A 16,005-nucleotide genomic window follows, 5' to 3' on the forward strand; every position below is an offset into this window, starting at 1 on the left:
TCAAAGGTAACTTGATGTCAATAAAAATGTATCTATCAATAATCAGTCTCAATGTGAATGGCCTAAATGTGCCCATAAAACAGCACAGGGTTGCAGATTGGATGAAATACAAGAGACCCATTTTGAACCTAAAGATACACCCAGACTGAAAGTGAAGGGATGGAGAAGCATCTTTCATTCCAATGGGCCTCAAAAGAAGGCTGGGGTAGTGATTCTCATATCAGAAAAATTAGATTTTAAACTAAAGACTGTAGTGAGAGATACAGAAGGACACTACAAAAGTATTAAAGGGACTATCCACCAAGATGATCTAAAAGTTGTAAATATCTATGCTCCCAATATGGGAGCAACCAATTAGATAAGAAAACTGTTAATCAAGAGAAAGAGTCATATTAATATGAATACACTAATCATTGGAGATCTTAACACGCCTCTCTCAGAAATAGACAGGTCATCAAAGCAGAAAATCAATAAAGAAACAAGAGCATTGAATGACACATTGGACCAGATGGACCTCATAGATAGATACAGAACATTGCACCATAAAACAACAGAATACTATTTCTTCTCATGTGCACATCGAACCTTCTCAAGAATAGACCACTTACTGGGTCACAAATCAAGACTCAACCGATATTGAAAGACTGAGATTATTCCCTGCTCATTCTCAGATCACAATGCTTTGAAACTGGAGCTCAATCACAAGGATACTTCAGAAGGAACTCAAACACCTGGAAGCTAAAGACCACCTTGCTTCAGAATGCTTGGATCAACCAGGAGATCAAAGAAGATCTGAAACAATTCATGGAAACCAAAGAAAATGAAGACACTTCAGTCCAACACCTATGGGATACAGCAAAGGCGTTCCCAAGGGGGAAATACATAACCATCCAAGCCTCCCTCAAAAAATTTGAAAAATCTAGAACACAGAAGCTGTCTATACACCTTAAAGAACTGGAGAATCAACAACAAATCAAGCCAACTGAACACATAAGAAGGGAAATCATCAAGATTAGACCTGAGATCAATGAGGTAGAAACCAGAGATACAATAGAATGTATCAATGAAACTAGAAGCTGGTTTTTTGAAAGAATCAATATCGATAAACCATTGGCCACACTAATCCAAAAGAAAAGAGAGAAAGCTCAAATTCATAAAATTATGAATGAAAATGGAGATATCAAAACTAACACCAAGGAAGTATAAACAATCATCAGAAGTTATTATCAGGGGCGCCTGAGTGGCTCAGTTGGTTGGACGACTGCCTTTGGCTCAGGTCATGATCCTGGAGTCCCGGGATCTAGTCCCACATTGGGCTCCCAGCTCCATGGGGAGTCTGTTTCTCCCTCTGACCTTCTTTTCACTCATGTTCTCTCTCACTGTCTCTCTCTCTCAAATAAATAAATAAAATCTTAAAAAAAAAGAAGTTATTATCAACAGTTATATGCCCATAAGCTTAGCAACCTAGATGAAATGGATGCATTCCTGGAAAACTATAAATTCCCAAAATTGATCCAGGAAGAAATCGACAACCTGAATAGACTGATATCTAGTAACGAGATTGAAGCAGTGGTCAAAAACCTCCCCAAAAACAAGAGCCCAGGACCTGACAGATTCCCTGGTACTGGCATAAAAACAGACACATAGACCAGTGGAACAGAGTAGAGAGCCCAGATATGGACCTTCAACTCTATGGTCAATTAATCTTCGACAAAACAGGAAACAATATACAGTGGAAAAAAAGACAGTCTCTTCAATAAATGGTGCTGGGAAAACTGGGCAGCTATATGTAGAAGAATGAAACTCGATCATTCTCTTACACCGTACACAAAGATCAACACAAAATGGATAAAAGACAGGAATCCATCAGAATTCTAGAGGAGAACATAGGCAGTAATCTCTTCGATATCAGCCACAGCAACTTCTTTCAAGATGTGTCTCCAAAGGCAAGGAAACAAAAGCGAAAATGAACTTTTGGGACTTCATCACAATCAAAACCTTCTGCACAGCCAAGGAAACAGTCAATAAAACAAAGAGGCAACCCACGGAATGGGAGGAGATATTTGTAAATGACAGTACAGACAAAAGGTTGATATCCAGGAACTATAATGAACTCCTCAAACTCAACACACACAAAACAGACAATCATATCAAAAAATGGGTAGAACATATGAACAGACACTTCTCTAATGAAGACATACAAATGGCTATCAGACACATGAAAAAATGTTCATCATCACTAGCCCTCAGGGAGATTCAAATTAAAACCACATTGAGATATCACCTTACACCAGTTAGAATGGCCAAAATTAACAAGACAGGAAACAACATGTGTTGGAGGGCATGTGGAGAAAGGGGAACCCTCTTACACTGTTGGTGGGAATGCAAGTTGGTGCAGCCTCTTTGGAGAACAGTGTGGAGATTCTTCAAGAAATTAAAAATAGAAGTTCCCTATGACCCTGCAATTGCACTCCTGAGTACCCCCAAAATACAGATGTCGTGAAAAGAAGGGCCATCTGTACCCCAATGTTTATAGCAGCAATGGCCATGGTCGCCAAATTATGGAAAGAACCAAGATGCCCTTCAACGGACAAATGGATAAGGAAAATGTGGCACATATACAGTATGAAGTATTATGCCTCCATCAGAAAGGATGAATACCCAACTTTTGTAGCAACATGGACGGGACTGGAAGAGATTATGCTGAGTGAAATAAGTCAAACAAAGAGAGTCAATTATCATATGGTTTCACTTATTTGTGGAGCATAACAAATATCATGGAGGACAAGGGGTTTTAGAGAGGAGAAGGGAGTTGGGGTAAATTGGAAGGGGAGGGGAATCATGAGAGACTATAGACTCTGAAAAACAATCTGAGGGGTTTGAAGTGGCGGGAGAGTTGGAGATTGCGTACCAGGTGGTGGGTATTATAGAGGGCACGGATTGCATGAAGCACTGGGTGTGGTGCAAAAATAATGCATACTGTTATGCTGAAAATAAATTAATTAAAAAAAAACTACCAAAAAACAAGAGCCTAGGACTTGACGGATTCCCTGGAGAATTCTACCAAACTTTCAAAGAAAAAATAACACCTATTCTCCTGAAGTTTTTTCAAAAAATTGAAGCAGAAGGAAAACTTCCAGTCTTTCTATGAAGCCAGCATTACCTCGATCCCAAACCAGGCAAAGACCCTACCAGAAAGGAGAATTTCAGACCAATATCACTAATGAGTATGGATGCTAAGATTCTCAACAAGATCCTAGCCTACAGGATCCAACAACACATTAAATAGATTATCCACCATGACCAGGTGGGATTTATCCTGGGCTACAAGGATGGTTCAACATTCACAAATGAATCAGTGTGATAGAACAAATTAATTTGAGAAAAGAGAAAAACCACATGGTCCTCTCAATTGATGCAGACAAAGTATTTGACAAAATCCAGCATCCGTTCCTGATTAAAACGCTTCTAAGTATAGGGATAGAGGGAACATTCCTGAACTTCATAAAATCTATCTATGAGAGACCCACAGAAAATATCATCCTTAATGGGAAAAAGCTTGCAGACATTTTTCTATTCCTAATTGTGTTTGTGCTGTCTCCATTTCTTCTTAATTAGATTAGCTAAGGCTTTTATTATTATGATTTTTGAAGAAAAAGCTTTTGAGTTCATTAATTACTTCTGCTTTTCTGTTCTCCAATTCATTAATATTAGGTTTTATCCTTATTAATTTCTTATTTCTTCTCCTGTGGTGTATATACATATATAACAATTATATGTATTAATATAAGTGTACTATTTTGAAAAGTATACTAGATTTCAACTCTAGGAGATAAATACTACTTTTATTACCCTTTTACAAATTAGGATACGGAGACACTAAAATGTCATTTGTCTAGGATCATACAGTTATTAGAGTGATAAAGCCAAGATATCAAGCTACCTTTGTGTTTTTATCCATTTTACTGTCTCTTCCAGTTTATATTACTGCTTCTCTCCTCATTTATTGAGTTGTGAATACTTAATGTATTTTCAGTATGTATCAATGATCAATAATATTGTTTAGTGCTACAATGTTTCTTCTGAGTACAATTTTATTAGGATTTGCTATGTGTTTATTATTGTTATTCTATAGATTTTCTGTAATTTTAGGTTTTGCTTTCTTTTAATCCATTTAGAAGAAGTTTATTTTACCTGCTATTTGGGCTTTTGAGGGTTTTATTACTTTGTTTGAATGATGTTTGCTCTAGTATTTTTTGTAAATATCCCATTTCAAGTTATGGTACTTATTTTTCTTGTTTGATGGTAGTATTTTACCATGAGTGCATAATTTTTTTTTCAAATGTGTTCTTCAGCAACATATATTAATACTGTCATATAATTTTTCTTTTCTAATCTATTCACATAGTGAATTAGATTGTTTCATTTGCTCATATGAAAATATCCTTAGGATTCTGACAGCCATCCTGTATTATTGTTTTAAATTGACTTTTGATTTGGATTGGTAGTATTTATTTAGACCCTTTCCACCCATGCTCATATTTTATTTTTTCCTTATAGTTCCAACTACAACTGTATCTCTTTATTTTGCAGTTTTGGTTTCTTATATTGTGTTACATATTTGGCATTTTATGGCATAAATAAATAACTACCCTTTCTGATTTGAGAATCAATTAAGAGACACAGACATTTTTTTTTAAAGATTTTATTTATCTATTTGACAGAGAGAGACAATGAGAAAGGAAACACAAGCAGGGGGAGTGGGAGAAGGAGAAGCAGACTCCCTGCTGAGCAGGGAGCCTGAAGCAGGGCTCAATCCCAGGATCTTGAGATCATGGCCCGAGGTGAAGACAGATGCCTGATGACTGAGCCACCCAGGCGTCCTGAGAGACACAGTCGTTATATAAAGTTCATAATACCACAGCTATAATTATTCCTGCTAAAACCAATAGGATAATGTGGATTTATAACTTTAGCCAACTGGTCTTTTTAATACTTCATCCCTGCTTTATTCAAACAACTACTGAGTCACCAGAGCAGCTTGACAACTGCATGCCACACTTGTAAGGGCACACCCCTATGGTATATCAGTGAGCAAGTTAGAGCATTTCGTTTGTGTATAGAAAGGATGGCTCACAAAGCAAAGAAAGAGACACAGAAACTAAATACAGTGGTGGTAATCCCAATTTCTTTTTGTTTCTCTTTCTGCAGAAAGAAATAAGCAAGCAGTACTAAGAGTATGTGTCTAGTAAAGTCCCTTACATGGAGACATGAAGAATAGAGAATATGTATTTTCCTTTTAATGCATTAAGGTGAACAATATGAAATTACCAATATTATTTCACCCTTTTCTTTCCTGAAAATAATAAGAATTTCACATTTCAAAGTTATTAAGTTATATTAATTCATATGTTGTGTATCTTTTCTTACATTATTGTTTTTACATATATAACATATATTCTTCACCACCTTTATCCTCTTTTATGAAATAAGTTCAAGTTTACATATATTGAAAAGAATAAAAAAGAGAGAGAGAAGGCCCGTGTGTCTCAGTTGGTTAAGCATCTGACTCTTAATTTTGGCTCAGATCATGATCTCAGAGTTGTGAGATCGAGCTCTGGGGCTCCACAGTGGGCATGGAGCCTTATTATGATTCTCTCTTTCCCACACTGAACATGAAGCCTGCTTAATATTCTCTCTTTCCCTCTCCTTCTCCCCCCCCCAGTCCACTCACACACTCTCTCTCTCTCTCAAAGAGAAAGAAAGAAAGAAGAAATAAAAAAGAAAAAAATGAAAAGAAAAGAAAAAAAGAAAAGAAAAAGAATACTGCACCAGTCAGAATCGCTAAAATTAAGAAGTTAGGAAACAACAAATATTGGTGAGGATGTGGAGAAAGGGGAACCCTCTTACACTGTTGGTAGTAATGCAAACATATAACAGTCAGTCTGGAAAACAGTATGGAGGTTCCTCAAAAAGTTAAAAGTAGAACTACTTTACAATCCAGCAATCACACTACTAGGCATTTACCCAAAGGATACTAAAATACGAATTCAAAGGTATACATGTACACCAATGTCTATAATAACATTATTTACAGTAACCAACTGATGGAAAGAACCCAGATATATATCAACAGATGAATGGATAAAGAAGATGTGAGAATATATATGATGGAATATTACCCAGCCATTAAAAAATGAAATCTTACCATTTGCAATGATGTGGATGGAACTGGAGGGTATTATGCTAAGTGAAATAAGACAATCAGAGAAAGACAGTTATGAAATTTCACTAATATGTGGAATTTTTTAAAAGATTTTATTTATTTATCGGGGGGGGGAGAGCGAGCATAGGCAGACAGAATGGCAGGCAGAGGCAGAGGGAGAAGCAGACTCCCTGCTGAGCAAGGAGCCCGATGTGGGACTCGATCCCAGGACGCTGGGATCATGACCTGAGCTGAAGGCAGCTGCTTAACCAACTGAGCCACCCAAGAGTCCCTAGTATGTGGAATTTAAGAAATAAAACAGAGGATCATAGGGGAAGGGAAAAATAAAGGAAAAATAAAAAAAAGATGCAATCAGAAAGGGAGACAAACCATAAGAGATTCTCAAGTATAGTAACAAACTGAGAGTTGCTGGAGGAGAAGTAGGTGGAGGGGTGGGGTAATTGGGTGATGGGCATTAAGGAAGGCACAGGATATGATGAGCACTAGGTGTTATATGTAACTGATGAATAACTGAACTTTGCCTCTGAAACTAATGATACACTATATGCTAATTAATTGAACTTAAATAAAATTTTTTGATAAAACATTCATAAACCTTTTGCCAAAATTCACCTATTGTTACCCAATCACATTTTACCATTTGCTTCATTATTTAATCTCTCTCTCCCTTTCTTTCTCCATACACAACAGGCACACACATGTTTGCATGCATGTGTGTTTATTTTCTGAACTGCTTTAGAATAACTTATATATAACCTGGCCCTTTACATGTACACACTACAATGATCAACACAGCATAATTAACATTGATATACTGATTTAATCTTTTTCTCTGTATACATTTTTTTTTTTCAATCGACCCAATAAGTCACCAGTTTAGGGCCAGGTATTGTCATGTCACTAAAGGTTCCTTTACCTGGAACATATTTTCTTTGCCTTTTATGACATTAATATTTTTGAAGAATACAGTGCCTATCAGAATAGAGTCTCCCTCCATTTTTTGTTTATTTGCTTTAATATGGTGTTCCTCATTTGGAATTTGTTTAATGTTTCCTCATGACTAGTTTCAGGTTATACAGTCTCAACCAGAACACTACATAGATGGTGCTGTATCCATGTCATGAATCACATCTGGATGCACACAACTTCCATCTTCCCCTTATTAGTGATTAATTTTGATCATCCTGTTGTGGTGTTGTATAATTTGTTCATTGTATAGGTACTACCATATTTTTCTTTACAATTAATAAGAATTCTGTGGAGAGGGTCTTTAAGAACATGCAAAAATGCCATTCTTCATCAATATTTTCCCTTAAATTTAGCATTCTTTAGTGATTCTTGCCTGTTTACTAAGATGTTTGCAAAATGCTCATTTTCCATTTCCCATACTCCCTCCATATTTACCAGCCAGCATTTGCCATCCTACTGTCAACAAGAGACCTTCCTCTTCTTATCTAGTTGTTTATTTGCTTATTAGTTATTATTGGTACTGTTTGTTTTTTATTATTATCTATTAATATTAGTATACTCGCTTTCTTTTTGATTTGCTTGAAATGTGTTTTTAATTCCTTTATTTTTAACCATCTGATTTCAAGAGTGTTACTTGTAAACAATATATTGTTGGTTATTGTTGGCCAGTTTTGTACCAATCAGAAAGTATCTGCCTTTTAACATGTGAGAGTAATCCATTCATATTTATTATAATTACTAATGTATTTATTGGTGACTTATTCTTGTCATTTTTGTTATTGTTATTTCTTTATTTTTTTAAATTATTAACATATAATGTATTAGCCCCAGGGGTACAGGTCTGTGAATCGTCAGGTTTACACACTTCATAGGACATAACTTCCCCAATGTTCATAACCCCACCACCCTCTCCCTTCCTCCCTCTCCCCAACAACCCTAAGTTTGTTTTGTGAGATTAATACTCTATTATGGTTTGTCTCCCTCCTGATCCCATCTTGTTTCATTTATTCTTCTCCTACCCCCAAACCCTCCACATTGCCTCTCAACTTCCTCATATCAGGGAGAACATATGATAATTGCCTTTCTCTGATTGATAAATTTCGCTAGGCATAATACATTCTAGTTCCATACACATCATGACAAAAGGCAAGATTTGGTTTCATTTGATGGCTGTATAGTATTCCATTGTGTACATATACCACTTCTTTATCCATTCATCTGTTGATGGACATATAGGTTCTTTCCATAGTTTGGCCATTGTGGACATTGTGGCTATAAACATTCAGGTGCACATGCCCCTTCAGATCACCACATTTGTATTTTTAGGGTAAATACCCAGTAGTGCAATTGCTGGGTGATAGGGTATGACCTAATTTCAACTTTTTGAGGAACCTCCATGTTGTTTTCCAGAGTGGTTCCACCAGCTTACAGTACCACCAACAGTGTGGAGGGTTCCCCTTTCTCTGCATCCTTGCCAGCATCTGTCATTTCCTAACTTGTTAATTTTAGCCATTCTGACTGGTGTGAGGTGGTATCTCATTGTGGTTTTGATTTGTATTTCCCTGATGCTGAGTGATATGGAGCACTTTTTCATGTGTCTGTTAGCCATCTGGATGTCTTCTTTGCAGAAATGTCTGTTCATGTCCTCTGCCCATTTCTTGATTGGACTATATATATATACTATATATATATATATAATCCATATATAATCTATATAATATATATAATATATAATATATTATATAATATACAATATTATATATATATATATATTTTTTTTTGGTTGTTGAGTTTGAAAAGTTCTTTATAGATTTTGGATATTAGCCCTTTATCTGATATGTCATTTGCTAATATCTTTTCCCATTCTGTCAGTTGTCTTTAGGTTTTGTTGACTGTTCCCTTTGCTGTGCAAAAGCTTTTGATCTTGATGAAGTCACAATAGTTCATTTTTGCCCTTGCTTCCCTTGCCTTTGGAAATGTTCCTAGGAAGAAGTTGCTGTGGCTGAGGTCAAAGAGGTTGCTGCTTGTGCTCTCCTTAAGAATTTTGATGGATTCCTTTTTCACATTGAGGTCCTTTATCCATTTGAGTCTATTTTCATGTGTGGTGTAAGGAAATGGTCCAATTTCATTTTTCTGCACTTAGCTGTCCAATTTTCCCAACATCATTTGTTAAAGAGACTGTCTTTTTTTCCATTGGACATTCTTTCCTGCTTTGTCGAAGATTAGTTGACCATACAGTTGAGGATCTATTTCTGGGCTCTCTATTCTGTTCCAATGATCTATGGGTCTGTTTTTGTGCCAGTACCATGATATCTTTATGATGGCAGATTTGTAATAGAGCTTGACGTCCGGAATTGTGATGCCACCAACTTTGGCTTTCTTTTTCAATATTCCTTTGGCTATTTGAGGTCTTTTCTGGTTCCATATAAATTTTAGAATTATTTGTTCCATTTCTTTGAAAAAAATTGATGGGATTGCATTAAATGTGTAGATTGCTTTAGGTAGCATAGGCATTTTCATGATATTTGTTCTTTTAATCCAGGAGCATGGAACATTTTTCCATTTCATTGAGTCTTCCTCAATTTCTTTCATGAACAGTTCATAGTTTTCTGAGTATAGATTATTTGCCTCTATGGTTAGGTTTATTTCTAGGTATTTTATTGTTTTGGTTACAATTGTAAATGAGATTGACTTCTTAATTTCTCTTTCTTCTGTCTTGTTGTTGGTGTAAAGAAATGAAACTGATTTCTGTGCATTGATTTTATATCCTGACACTGTACTGAATTCCTGTACAAGTTCTAGCAGTTTTGGAGTGGAGTCTTTTGGGTTTTCCACATAGAGTAGCATATCATCTGCAAAGAGTGATAGTTCGATTTCTTCTTTGCTGATTTGGATGCTTTTGATTTCCTTTTGTTGTCTGATTGCTGATGCTCGGGCTTCTAGTACTATGTTGAGTAGCAGTGGTGATAATGGACATCCCTGCTGCGGTCCTGACCTTAGAAGAAAAGCTTTCAGTTTTTCTCCATTGATAATGATATTTGCAGTCTGTTTTTCATAGATGGCCTTGATGATATTGAAGAAAATAACCTCTATACCTACACTTTGAAGAGTTTTGATCAGTAAAGAATGCTGTACTTTGTCAAATGCTTTTTCAGCAACTATACAGAGTATCATATGGTTATTGTTCTTCTTTTATCAATATATTGTATCACATTGATTGATTTGTGGATGTTGAACCAACTTTGCAGCCCTGGAATAAATCCTACTTGTCGTGGTAAATAATCCTTTTAATGGACTGTTGGATCACATTGGCTAGTATTTTGGTGTGAATTTTTGCATCTGTGTTCATCAAGGATATTGGTGTGTAACTCTCTTTTTTGATGGGATCCTTGTCTGGTTTTGGGATCAAGGTGATGCTGGCCTCATAAAATGAGTTTGGAAGTTTTCCTTCCATTTCTATTTTTTGGAACAGTTTCTGGATAATAGGAATTAATTCTTCTTTAAATATTTGGTAGAATTCCCCTGTAAAGCCATCTGGCCCTGGGCTTTTGTTTGTTTGGAGATTTTTAATGACTGTTTCAATCTCCTTACTCGTTATGGGTCTGTTCAGGTTTTCTATTTCTTCCTGGTTCAGTTGTGGTAGTTTATATGTCTCTAGGAATGCATCCATTTCTTCCAGATTGTCAAATTTGCTGCTGTATAGTTGCTCATAATTGTTTATAATTGTTTGCTTATAATTGTTTGCATTTCTTTGGTATTGGTTGTGATCTCTCCTCTTTCATTCATGATTTTATTTATTTGGGTCCTTTCTCTTTTCTTTTTGATAAGTCTGGCCAGGGGTTTATTAATATTATGTCTTTTAAAGAACCAGCTCCTAGTTTCATTGATTTGTTCTATTGATTTTTTGGTTTCTATTTCATTGATTTCTGCTCTGATCTTTATGATTTCTCTTCTCCTGCTGGGTTTAGCTTTCTTTGTTGTTCTTTCTCCAGCTCCTTTAAGTGTAGGGTTAGGTTTTGCATTTGAGACCTTTCTCATTTCTTGAGAAAGGCTTGTATTGCTACATATTTTCCTCTTAGGACTGCCTTTGCTCTGTCCCACAGATTTTGAAAGGTTGTGTTTTCATTATCATTTGTTTCCATGAATTTTTTCAATTCCTCTTTAATTTCCTGGTTGACCCATTCATTATTTAAAAGGATGCTCTTTAGTCTCCATGTATTTGGGTTCTGTCCAAATTTCCTCTTGTGATTGAATTCTAGCTTCAGAGCATTGTGGTCTGAAGATATGCAGGGAATGATCCCAATGTTTTGATATCATTTGAGACCTGATTTATGACCCAGGATGTGATCTATTCTAGAGAATATTCCATGTGCACTAGAGAAGAATACGTGTTCTCTTGCTTTGGGATGGAATGTTCTGAATATATCTGTGATGTCCATCTGGTCCAGTGTGTCATTAAGGCCTTTATTTCCTTGTTGCTCTTTTGCTTGGATTATCTGTCCATTTCAGTGAGAGGAGTGTTAACGTCCCCTACTATTATTGTATTATTGTCAATGTGTTTCTTTGATTTTATTATTAATTGGTTTTTGTGGATGACATCTCCCATGTTAGGGGCATAGATATTTAAAATTATTAGATTTTCCTGTTAGACAGACCCTTTGAGTATGATATAGTGTCCTTTCTCATCTCTTATTATAGTCTTTGGCTTAAAATCCAATTTATCTTATATAAGGATTGTCACCCCAGCATTCTCTTGTTGTCCATTAGCATGGTAAATTGTTTTCCAACCTCTCATTTTAAATCTGGAGGTGTCTTTGTGTCTAAAATGAGTTTCTTGTAGACAGCATATTGATGCTTTTTGTTTTTTAATCCACTCTGATACCTATGTCTTTTGATTGGGGCATGTAGCCCATTTACATTCAGGGTAACTATTGAGAGATATGAATTTAGTGTCATTGTATGCATGTAACGTGACTATTACTGTATATTGTCTCTGTTACTTTCTAGTCTACTACTTTTAGGGTCTCTCTTTGCTTAGAGGACCCCTTTCAATATTTCATGTAGAGCTGGTTTTATGTCTACAAATTCTTTTAGTTTTTGTTAGTCCTGGGAGCTTTTTATCTCTCCTTCTGTTTTCAATGATAACCTAGCTGGATATAGTATTCTTGGCTGCATGTTTTTCTCACTTAGTGCTCTGAATATATCATGCCTCTTTTTTCTGATCTGCCCGTTCTTTGTGGATAAGTCTGCTGCCAATCTCATATTTTTACTACTGTATATTAGAGACTTCATGTCCTGGGCTGCTTTCAGGATTTTCTCTTTGTTGCTAATAATTGTAATTTTTACTATTAGATGACATGATGTGGACCTATTCTTATTGGTTTTGAGGGGGGGTCTCTGCACCTCCTGGATTTTGATGCTTGTTCCCTTTGCCATATTAGGGAAATTCTCTCCAATAATTCTCTCCAATATATCTTCTGCTCCCCTCTCTCTTTCTTCTTCTTCTGAAATCCCAATTATTCTAATGTTGTTTCATCTTATGGTATCACTTATCTTTTGAATTCTCCCCTCATGGTTCAGTGGTTGTTTGTCTCTCTTTTCCTCAGCTTCTTTATTCTCTGTCATTTTGTCTTTTATATCATTAGTTCTCTCTTCTGTCTCATTTATCCTAGTGTAAGAGCCTCCATTTGTTATTTCACCTCATTAATAGTTTTTTTTTATTTTATCATGGTTAACTATCAGTTCTTTTATTTCTCCAGAAAGGGCTTTTATTTCTCCAGATAGGGTTTCTCTAATATCTTCCATGACTTTTTCAAGCCCAGCTAGCACCTTGACAATTGTCATTCTGAAATCTAGATCTGACATATTACCAATATCTGTATTGATTAGGTCCCTAGCCTTCAGGCCTGCCTCTTGTTTTTTGTTTTTGTTTTTGTGGTGAGTTTTTCCGCATTGTCATTTTATCGAGATAAGAATGCAATAAGGAGCGAATAAAATACTAAAAGGGTGGCAAGGCCGCATGAAAATGTGCTTTAACCAAATCAGAAGAGACCCAAAATTGTGGGGGGAAGAAAGGGGGTAAAAAGAATTTCAGAAAAAGGAAAATCAAAAAAGAAAAAATAAAGAAAAAATATAAAAAAGAAAATATATACATTAGACTGGTGAATAGAACAGAGTCACCCACTTAATTTTGGGAGTATTTTTGTCTCTTAGATGGAACTACCTCCCCAAACTTTAATGAGATATATATATATATACATATGTATATACAAATTTAATAACTGTCTTTCTCTGATTGTCTTATTTCACTTAGCATAATACCCTCCAGTTCCATCCACATCATTGCAAATGGTAATATGTATATGTATATATATATATCTCATTAAAGTTTGGGGAGGTAGTTCCATCTAAGAGACAAAAATACTCCAAAAATTAAGTGGGTGACTCTGTTCTATTCACATATATATATATATTCACAGACACACACACACAAAATAGGGTAAACATGCTGAAGGGATGGAATATGACTATAAAGATAAATTTTTTCTTTTTTAATTTCTAAAAAAGTAGTTGATAAAATAAGTTGGCTGGGATAATAAAGAAAAAGAAAGTGGAGAGAATTTGCTCAGGCTGGAGACTAGAACAAAGCCCTGTGTTAGATTTAGGGTATATTTTGATCTATTAGAAGAAGTTATATCCCAATTTTTTTAGAAGAAAAAACTCTATGAGTATACAAAAAATAAGGTTATATACAATGAAGGATAAAGTATGATTATAATAATGACAGTTCATGGGGTGCCTGGGTGGCTCAGTTGGTTAAGTGATTGCCTTGAGCTCAGGTCATGATCCGGGAGTCCCACAATCAGCTCCCACATGCTCCCTGCTTGACAGGGAGTCTGCTTCTCCTGCTGACCTCTCTTTTCTCATGCTCTCTCTTTCTCTCTCTCAAATAAATAAACAAAATCTTTAAAAAAAATAATGAAGGTTCAAAAAAGATTTTTTTTAAATGAAAGGTATTTTTAAGATAAACTAGTTAAAAAATGTTAACAGAGGCAAGAGTAAAAGTTAAATGAAACTTAGTGTAAGAAAAAAATAAAATTAAAAAAAAATTAACTTTGCCAGAGTAAAGAATCATGTGGAAAAAGCCATGAATTCCATGCTTTGCTTTCTCCTCCTTTGGAATTCTGCTGTTCTCCTTGGTATGTGAACTTGGTCTTGGCTGGATTTCTTATTGATCTTATGTGGGAGGGGCCTGTTGTAGTGATTCTCGAGTGTTTTTTCCTGAGGCGGAATTGCATTGTCCTTACCAGGGGCCGAGCTAAGTAATCTGCTTGGGTTCGCTCAGAAGCATTTGTTCACTGAACTCTTTCTGTAGAGCTCCGGAGGACCAGAGTGAAAATAGCGGCCTCCCAATCTCTGGCCTGGAGGAGCTGAGAGCTCAGGGCCCCACTCCTCAGTGCGCTGTTGGAGAAAAGTGCTCAATTACTCCCATCTCCCTGGCCTCCGGCCACGCTCCGAGCTCACCCAGCCTGTGACCAAGTGTCTCTGTCTCTGGCAAACAGCCCTGCCTGGAGTCTCCAAACCCAGCAGATCCCTGTGTTCTTCCAGGGGGATCTTCCTGGATCTTGTGGGGTCTCTGCTCTCAGAGCAGTGGCCTGACTGTGCCACAGATCACAGTTTAAGGTAACCCTGAGTTGACAGCTTATTCCTGGGCTCTGTCTCTATATCTGGCTTCCCTGCTCTAATACTGCAAGCTCTGCAACACTCAGATACCCCTGAAAATTCTGTGACCCCGTGGGACCTGAGACCATGCTGTCTGCATGTGGGCTTCACCCCAGATTAGCCTCTGGCGCTATGTCCCTCAGTGGAGCAGATTTTTGAAAGTTCTGATTTTATGTTCCAATGCTCCACAGCTTGCTAGGAGCCAGCCCCTCCCCCCACTGTCTATCTTCCCATTGTTTTAGAGTCACTTCTCCGCAGGTCCTACCTTTCAGAAAGTGGTCAATTTTCTGTTTCTAGAATTGCTGCTCTTCTTCTCTTCAATCTCCTGTTGGAATGGTAGGTGTTTGGGATGGTTTGTTAAACTATCTAGCTGATCTCCTGCTACCTGATGTCATCTCAGCCTGCTACTTCCCCGACATCTTAACTCCTCCCCCTGTTATTTTTATTTCTTAATATGCTTTCTGTTTATTCCCATTTATCTTTTTTGTTTGATTGGGTAAGTCATTGCAATAGTTTTTCATCTATACCTAACTGGTTGTATAGCTAGAAATTCTGAGGATTCACTAATGAGAAAAGACTTAAGTGTAAGCATAATCAAAAGCTACCCATAGGGTGTTATAAGTAGGTCACTGGAGATCATGGTTTTAATGTCTGTGATCATAATTTGGATGGCATCCATGCCTCATTTTGTATAAGATTTCCAATCAAAGTATTATAGCATCTGAAAGGGTTGTGGGTGTTACAGTGCAATCTGTGAAGTCACTTTCCATTTGCTTATAACTCTTTTAACTTCACATCCTGTTAACATTAAATGTAGAAATGTACTGGCTTAATTTCAAAGAATTCCAGTAGAAAACAAGAGTAAATATTTCTACTCTGTCTAGTATCCAATTTTTATTATATCCTCTTAAATGAAGATTCAGTACTCATTCTCATCCCCTTAGCACCTAATATACAGGGTTTCTTAGGCTTAATATGCCTTTCCATAGCTCCCACATTATAGGCTAAAATAATAATCATAGAAGATGAAACTATTTTTATAGAATCAATTTCTTTTCTTAATTTAAATTTAATTAGCCAACATATAG

Source organism: Mustela nigripes, chromosome X (assembly GCF_022355385.1).
Source record: "Mustela nigripes isolate SB6536 chromosome X, MUSNIG.SB6536, whole genome shotgun sequence".
NCBI classification, from domain to species: domain Eukaryota; kingdom Metazoa; phylum Chordata; class Mammalia; order Carnivora; family Mustelidae; genus Mustela; species Mustela nigripes.